Source organism: Monodon monoceros, unplaced genomic scaffold (assembly GCF_005190385.1).
Source record: "Monodon monoceros isolate NGI ecotype Baffin Bay Population unplaced genomic scaffold, NGI_Narwhal_1 Super_Scaffold_12, whole genome shotgun sequence".
In the NCBI taxonomy this organism is placed as follows: Eukaryota; Metazoa; Chordata; class Mammalia; order Artiodactyla; family Monodontidae; genus Monodon; species Monodon monoceros.
In genome coordinates this window covers 14,912,386-14,919,485 of record NW_021703768.1, presented here as the reverse complement: position 1 = coordinate 14,919,485, position 7,100 = coordinate 14,912,386, and the positions used below count along the sequence as shown (strand labels likewise).

General features: G+C 42.4%; 1 long non-coding RNA gene across 1 annotated transcript; it reads left to right on the top strand.

Moving 5' to 3' along the window:
* Positions 1 to 4,113: 4,113 nt before the first annotated feature.
* LOC114892910 lies at positions 4,114 to 5,753 on the top strand. The gene is made up of 2 exons (XR_003792790.1): positions 4,114 to 4,354; positions 5,353 to 5,753. It is a non-coding gene; the product is annotated as an uncharacterized LOC114892910 (long non-coding RNA).
* The last annotated feature ends 1,347 nt before the right edge of the window (positions 5,754 to 7,100 follow it).

Here is a 7,100-nt window from a genome sequence, read left to right as displayed (position 1 = left end):
TGTCACTTGGCGGGATGTCGTGTAATATAGCAGCTCTTCAGCTTTCTTTTTACAGAAGCTTCTCTCCTTCCCGATCCCCCAGGGCACAGAGAAAGTAGAGTGGACTGTCACCTTCTAGAAGGAGTTATGAGTCACTTGTGGGGTATTGGCTTCTTCTAGTTTGTAAATGATGCCTCTTCGGCAGCCAAATATAGAAATCACCCACTTGTCTGAAACAAACAAATCCAAAACAAATTAGTTTTTATGATGCTTTTTGGATATCCTGAAACAGTGTACTAAGAACCATGGAAACACGGCTCTAAAAGGGTCAAATACAGCATATCAATATATACTTAAAAGAGCCAGTGTGCCTTTTGAAGCATCTGCCTTTCTAGCCATGAGGACTCCAGGACAACTGGGCTCAGTGGCCTTTCAAAGGAAGGAGGAAAATGCCATTCGTTATGGATAGTTCAAGTGCACCTTAGAATCCTCTGTCATTCAGTTAGAGCATAGGAAAAATAAATGCTGTGTCTGGTCTTCTTTCTAGAGTTTACCATCAACAATAAGGTCTATGTTCTTTAGGTTTCTGTATAGACATTTTGGGCAGCAATGCATTAAGCCTTAAATTAAAATAGTAATTAAAATATTATGCAACGCATTCCTTTATTTATAACATACTAATTTATTGTAATGCAGTTTACTTTCCTCTGTGGCTGAGTGTAATGAGTTTCTTCCAGGAGAACCATAAAAGGCCTGCTCAGACAAAGGGTACTGTGCTGTTTTTAAATAAGCAATGTAGCTGTCAGCAGATGGTATGAAGATGGATGACTAATGTATTTTAACGCAGATAATTTATTAGATAATAGGGGTTTCTCCCCTCTAAATTTCCAGTAGGAGGAAATCATTGAGTTTTTCCATTTTATATTAAAGGCTTTATACAATTGGTCTTTCACTAAGCCTTGCAATGTATGATCCAATTCAATCACGTAACAAACACACTTAGGATGAAGCCCACTGCTGATGCTTCGCCCTCATCCTTTTATGTGGGCTTGAATCCCCACAAACCTCCTGAGAACAAGAACCAAATACAAGCCATATACTAACCAACGCACCTAGTAGAGTTTTACTAGTGTATAGTAAGTGCTCCATAAACGTTTGTTGGATGAACGATGTGTATGCTGTTGTTTTTATTGGAAACACTAACTCATAGATTCCTTCTGCTGAAGACATGGGTCCTGAGCTTGTTTCTCGGTGATGGATTGCTGTCCAATTCACACTGCTTCCTGCTCTCTGTGTTGTCTCTAGAGGTCAGGAAGGGGGCAGATGCAGAGCCAACTGTGGACTCAGGTCTCTGTGCTCACAGACATGGTTAACTCCTTTGCCTACTTGGGTTAAGAATAAATGAGCCCTGGGCTTCCGTGGTGGCGCAGTGGTTAAGAATCCGCCTGCCAATGCAGGGTACACGAGTTCGAGCCCTGATCCGGGAAGATCCCACATGCCGCGAGCAACTAAGCCCGTGTGCCACAACTACTGAGCCCACGTGCCACAACTACTGAAGCCCGAGCACCTAGAGCCCGTGCTCCACAACAAGAGAAGCCACCACAATGAGAAGCCCGCGCACCACAATGAAGAGTAGCCCCCGCTCACCGCAGCTAGAGAAAGCTCGCATGCAGAAACAAAGACCTACTCAAGGTGGCCAAGAGTTTAAGATGACCAGGGTGAAGCTCCATAGCAATTCTTCTTAAACATATATCTAACAGCAAAGAAAAGTAAGTTTAAGCAGAATTGTCTCTGGCAGAGACTGGGGCACGTAGCCCAAAGGGGTTTATGGAAAGGAAAGCTTTTCCTTGAAGTCTTATTTTATGAGACTCATTTAAAAAGTGGGTGCAAGTTCACATTGTAAACCATAAAGTATCTGTTATAATAAAATAAAACAAGGTAAACAAAGCAGAAGTTTCCTGCCCATCTTTGGTTTTTACTGAATTGAATATAATTTCTGGAAAAGTAGCCTGAGTTTCAACTGACATGACGCCACATTTTCAGCCATAGTTTGTGCAACCCTGGGTAAGTGTCTCTTCCTGAGAGGTTAAGCCACTTGTGTCACGTGGTGATCAATTTTCTGTGTTAAACTTGGCTAGTCCCTGGTACCCAGATTTTTGGCAAACATTATTTTAGATGCTTCTGTGAATTTATTTTTTTAGAAGAGGTTAATGTTCAAGTCAGTAGACTTTAAGTAAAGCCAATTACCCTCCATAATGTGGGTGGGTGGGCCTCATCCAATCAGTTGAAGGACTTCTCCCTGGGGGAAGAGGGAATTCTGCCAGCAGACTGCCTTTAGACTCAAATTGCAACTCTCCCCTGGGTCTCCAGCCTGCCCGCCTACCCTGCAGACTTTGAACCTGCCAGTCTCTACATTCAGGAAATCCAGTCCTTTAAAATAAATGTCTCTCTCTCTATGTACGTATATTATTGGTTTTGCTTCTCTGGAGAACCTGACTCATTTAAGTTGTGATAGGTCATGTGTGGATGGGAAGGGTAACTGATTCATTGGTCATCAGTCGAGGAAATAGGCCTCAATTCTTTTTCAGAGAAGAAAAATGACTACGGTATTCTCTATTTATGCTGGAATTTTTGAGGGCAAGCATTTCAAAGGTTTCCCTTAAGTAGTTGGTAATATCAGTGTCCCTGGAGATGTGTAATAGACTTAAGGAGGTCAGGGGAAGCATTTGGAGTCATTCTCAAGGCCAGTGGCCTTTGCAGTCTGTTCGGTTATCCTCAGGGTTAGGGATGGGCTAGAACAAAATACCTTTTGTTAGGATCGTTAGGATAAAACAAAATACCTTTTGAACTAGGATTCAAAAATGGTGATATTTGTGGATTTATAAAGTGGGTGTGTGTAGTACATTAATGCGTCCAGTTAATTAAAGGGCTGAAGTCTAGAGAGACAACAGAGGATTAACAATTCTGTCTGTTAGTCCCCATAAACATAACAGAGATTTCAACTAGTCACCACTGCAACTAAAGGAATTCATTGTGTGAACCCTAGACTAGATGGTTCTTGTTTACACATCTTTAGATGCCCCTCAGCCCCTTGCCCAGTGCCCTGTACAAGGAGATCATCAATAATAATGGTTGACGTACTGCCAGCTGCTTTCATTTGTACAAATTACTGAAAAGAAATGTGAGGTCTCTTGTCACAGTTCCTTTGTGTGTGCTGTATATACCGAGAGAGAGAAGCTACTATGATTTCAACATCCTGGAAATGCATTGAAACAGACACAGTTATCTCACTGCTCAGGCTGTTCTTCTACAAAAATAAAACCATAGTGAAAGTTCATTTAATTAGCAAAATGTGAATAGGAAAGACTTAGCTGGTGAAGACAGCAAATACAATAATCTAGAAGAGATAATGGGAAGGAGAAATAGAGCCATGGAAGATCCTTTGGAGGGAGGAGAATATTTCCAAACCAAGACTAGATAGGGGGGCTTACCCTGGTGGCGCAGTGGTTCAGAGTCCGCCTGCCAATGCAGGGGACGCGGGTTCGTGCCCCGGTCCGGGAAGATCCCACATGCCGCGGAGTGGCTGGGCCCGTGAGCCATGGCCGCTGAGCCTGCGCGTCCGGAGCCTGTGCTCCGCAACGGGAGAGACCACAACAGTGAGAGGCCCGCGTACCGCAAAAAAAAAAAAAAAAAAAAGACTAGATAGGGTAGCCAGTAGAATTTGGGAATAAAAGAGAAGTAGGGGTCTTAAATGACACCAAGGTTTTACTCAATGATATTGGTTATTACAGTGTGGGAGTGAGGATTGGAAGGCAATTCGGGAAGTGCATAGAGAGGGCTTCAGAGACATTCTACTTGCTGAGCCAATCTTGTTTATGATAGTATAATTTTTAAAATAATAAACGTGATAAATAAATATAAATTACAGTATTATTATTATTTTTTTTGCTGTACTCGGGCCTCTCACTGTTGTGGTCACTCCCGTTGTGGAGCACAGGCTCCGGACGCGCAGGCTCATTGGCCACGGCTCACGGGTCCAGCCGCTCCGCGGCATGTGGGATCTTCCCGGACCGGGGCATGAACCCGTGTCCCCTGCATCGGCAGGCGGACTCTCAACCACTGTGCCACCAAGGAAGCCCTACAGTATTTTTTATATGTTCACTCGATGTGATGTATTTTGTGTAATTATAAAATTTTTAAGATTGTCCATTGAAATATCCACTCAGACATTAATTAATTTATTCCCAATATACTCTGAATACACGTCATGAGAGAGGCACTGGGCTTAATGGATGGAAAATAGTCCTTGTCTTCGAGGAGCTCAAAATCCTCAAAGGAACAGAAGTTTTGCCACTAGGATTCTGGACTCTGCTCGGTAAGATGGGATTTCTTTAGGATGTGATGGCATCCAGGTGTGTGAGTGTTGTATAGTTCCTGGAGTTGAACTTTGGCACAGATCAGACCTTTCCTTCATCCACTGTGATCACCCATAGCGCCTAGCACTCCCTGGCACACACTATGTGCTTAACGATGTTTGTTGAAGGGAAAGAGGCCACACACCCACCGGAAATCACAGAAGTGCCTGGACAACAGTAAGACGTCCCTGTTGGCCGGTGTCCCCTGTAGCAGTCGGGTTACCTCTGTCCTTGAGTGCTTTTCTTTCCCTTGTTTCTCCTCCCTCCTGAAGTCATGAGAGGCTCTTTGTTCCCTCACTGCTCTCTGGGGCAACCATGCTGAGGACATGACAGTGGCCTCCTGAGAGATTAAGAAGACCGTGTCTTACTCTCCTCTTCTCCTCTCGATCCTCAGGCAATATTTTCTTTCCAAAATCCTCAGCTACCCTCCATATTCCAGCTCACTTAATTTTGCTTTCTTAGGGTTTCGTAGCCAATGAATGAATTTAGAAATCAGCCAGAGAGTGCAAACATTTGACACATAACAGGTATGGTCTTCATTTGAACAGTTCCCTGAGCCCAAATGTGAACTTGAGCTTCCAGGTTCATGTTCGAAGTCATTTTAATTCAAATATTCATTTTTGAGGTTATGCGGCTGAATTAGGAAAGGAGTGTCTTCTCCTTACATAGTGACCTTTGGGGATTAGTCAAGGTGACCCCATGACTAAATTGGTATCAGATTACAGATTAGGTCACATGTCCTTTTGAATCATCAGTCTGGAGGGGATGTAATTCTGATGTGAAAACATGGTTATGTAAGCAGCTCCTTTGCCTCTTTTCTGTTTAATCATCCCTGTTTTCTTTAGATCTGAATCATAAAGATGACATCATTAGGTAACACTTAACTTAGCTCTTGATTTCTGCTTTACTAAATATACACAACACCTTTTCTAACCTGCTGATTCCTTTCCTGGATTAGGAGAAGTAAGAATGAAGAATGAAGTAGAACTAAGAAGAATTAAATTAATGACTTAATTAACTACTGACTGACCCTCTACACCTAGCTTCCCCTTAGTAAATTTGCAGGTGGACCTCATGGGAGCAGGCGAACCATGCAGGTGAGAGAACATCCAACTGCAGGCGGACCATGCGATCAAGACAGCGTCCCAAGGAAGATGGGGAGAAGTCTGCAGGTCTAAACTCAATGCAAAGATGACCAAGAATCTGACCTCCTGCCTTAATGATTAACTGAGACTGTTTCCCGTTTTTCCCTTTAAAAATTGTCATGGCTGAGCAGAATCTTTGGAGTTGGTCTCTGGATATAAATTCACCATCTCCCCAGATTGCCGGTTTTTCGGAATAAAGCACCTTCCTTCTCTACCTAAGCTTGCCCTTCGATTTGATGTATTGGCTATTGAGCGGCAAGCAGCCGAGCCTGCATTCGCTAACAGAATTATTGTGGATTTTCCAGCCGTTTGGAAAACATGTTGATCCAGCAGGCTCTTGGACTTCAAGTTCTCATTAGCTTGTTTTTACTTGTGTCTGTAGCCAAGTTAAGAGTGACTTAAGCAAGAAATTTAGAGGGCATGATTTCATCCCTAGAGATCTACACCTGGCCTCGGCAGGGGCATTTGTAAATACATAGCCTACATTCACTTGACCTGCTCTAAGCGCATGGTTTATTTGAGAATGCATTTTGACACTTAAAAATCCTTTCCTTTCCCCCTTTCTTGAATGGATGGCCATTTTCCTCTCTTTTCTAGTCTTCAAATAGTGAAATTGGCAGAACACATCTGCATGAAATCCAGTTGCTCTACTGGAGGGACATACCACCTGCTGCCTTCAAGAAGAGAAGTTTCTATGATATGTGCACTGAAAACATTACTGTTGTTCTTTCTGTTTAATGATTTTATTATCCAAGTACGTGTTTCCTTAAATTAAAAAATTTTTGAGTACTTGCTATGTGCCAGACACTGCACTAGGGGTTTTATATATTTTAATTTCAATATTTTACTTGTATATTTCAATTTTTATCCTCAAAAATATCCTGTAACATATTATTTATCATGTTTTACAGAAGATGGGACAGAAACTCAGAGAGCTGGAGTAACAAAGTCACGTTCAGTGCTCAATCTGGTGTTCAAGTTCAGTCTGAATCCACAGACTGTTCATTCTTTGCCATGCTGGAGCCAATCAACTGTTCGCTCATTCGCTTGGCCTAATTCTGGTCTGATCTCAAAACCAATCAGTCCTCAGTCATACAACTTAGCCAGTTAGAGAGACATAGGCTCTGACCATTTAAGGAGAACAGCTAGCAATATTTGAGCATCTATATTTACTGGGCACTGTGCCATGCAGTTCCATATATCATGACAACCGGGTGGTGTACATTCGGGAGGGCTGGGAAAAAAGAAAAAAGAAAAAAAAGATAAGAGGTTTCCTCAATTGTGAAGACAAACGTGTAACTGTTGGTAGATCGGCAATAAAAAATTTTTAAATTGTCAAACCCTTTCCTCCGTGTTTCTGAATGTAAGCATTTCAGGGAGGGGCATCATGCTAAGAATAAAGCGTTCAGTCCTGTTCAGTTGGAATTGGAGCATCACCCTGAAAAATAACACGACTCTGGTGGTTTATGTCAGAGATCAGTAGAGATTTTTAAACAAGAAACCACTGGCGCTCAGGAACGATCATTTTCTTCCTGACCACTTTCAGTTAATAGAGTGAAAG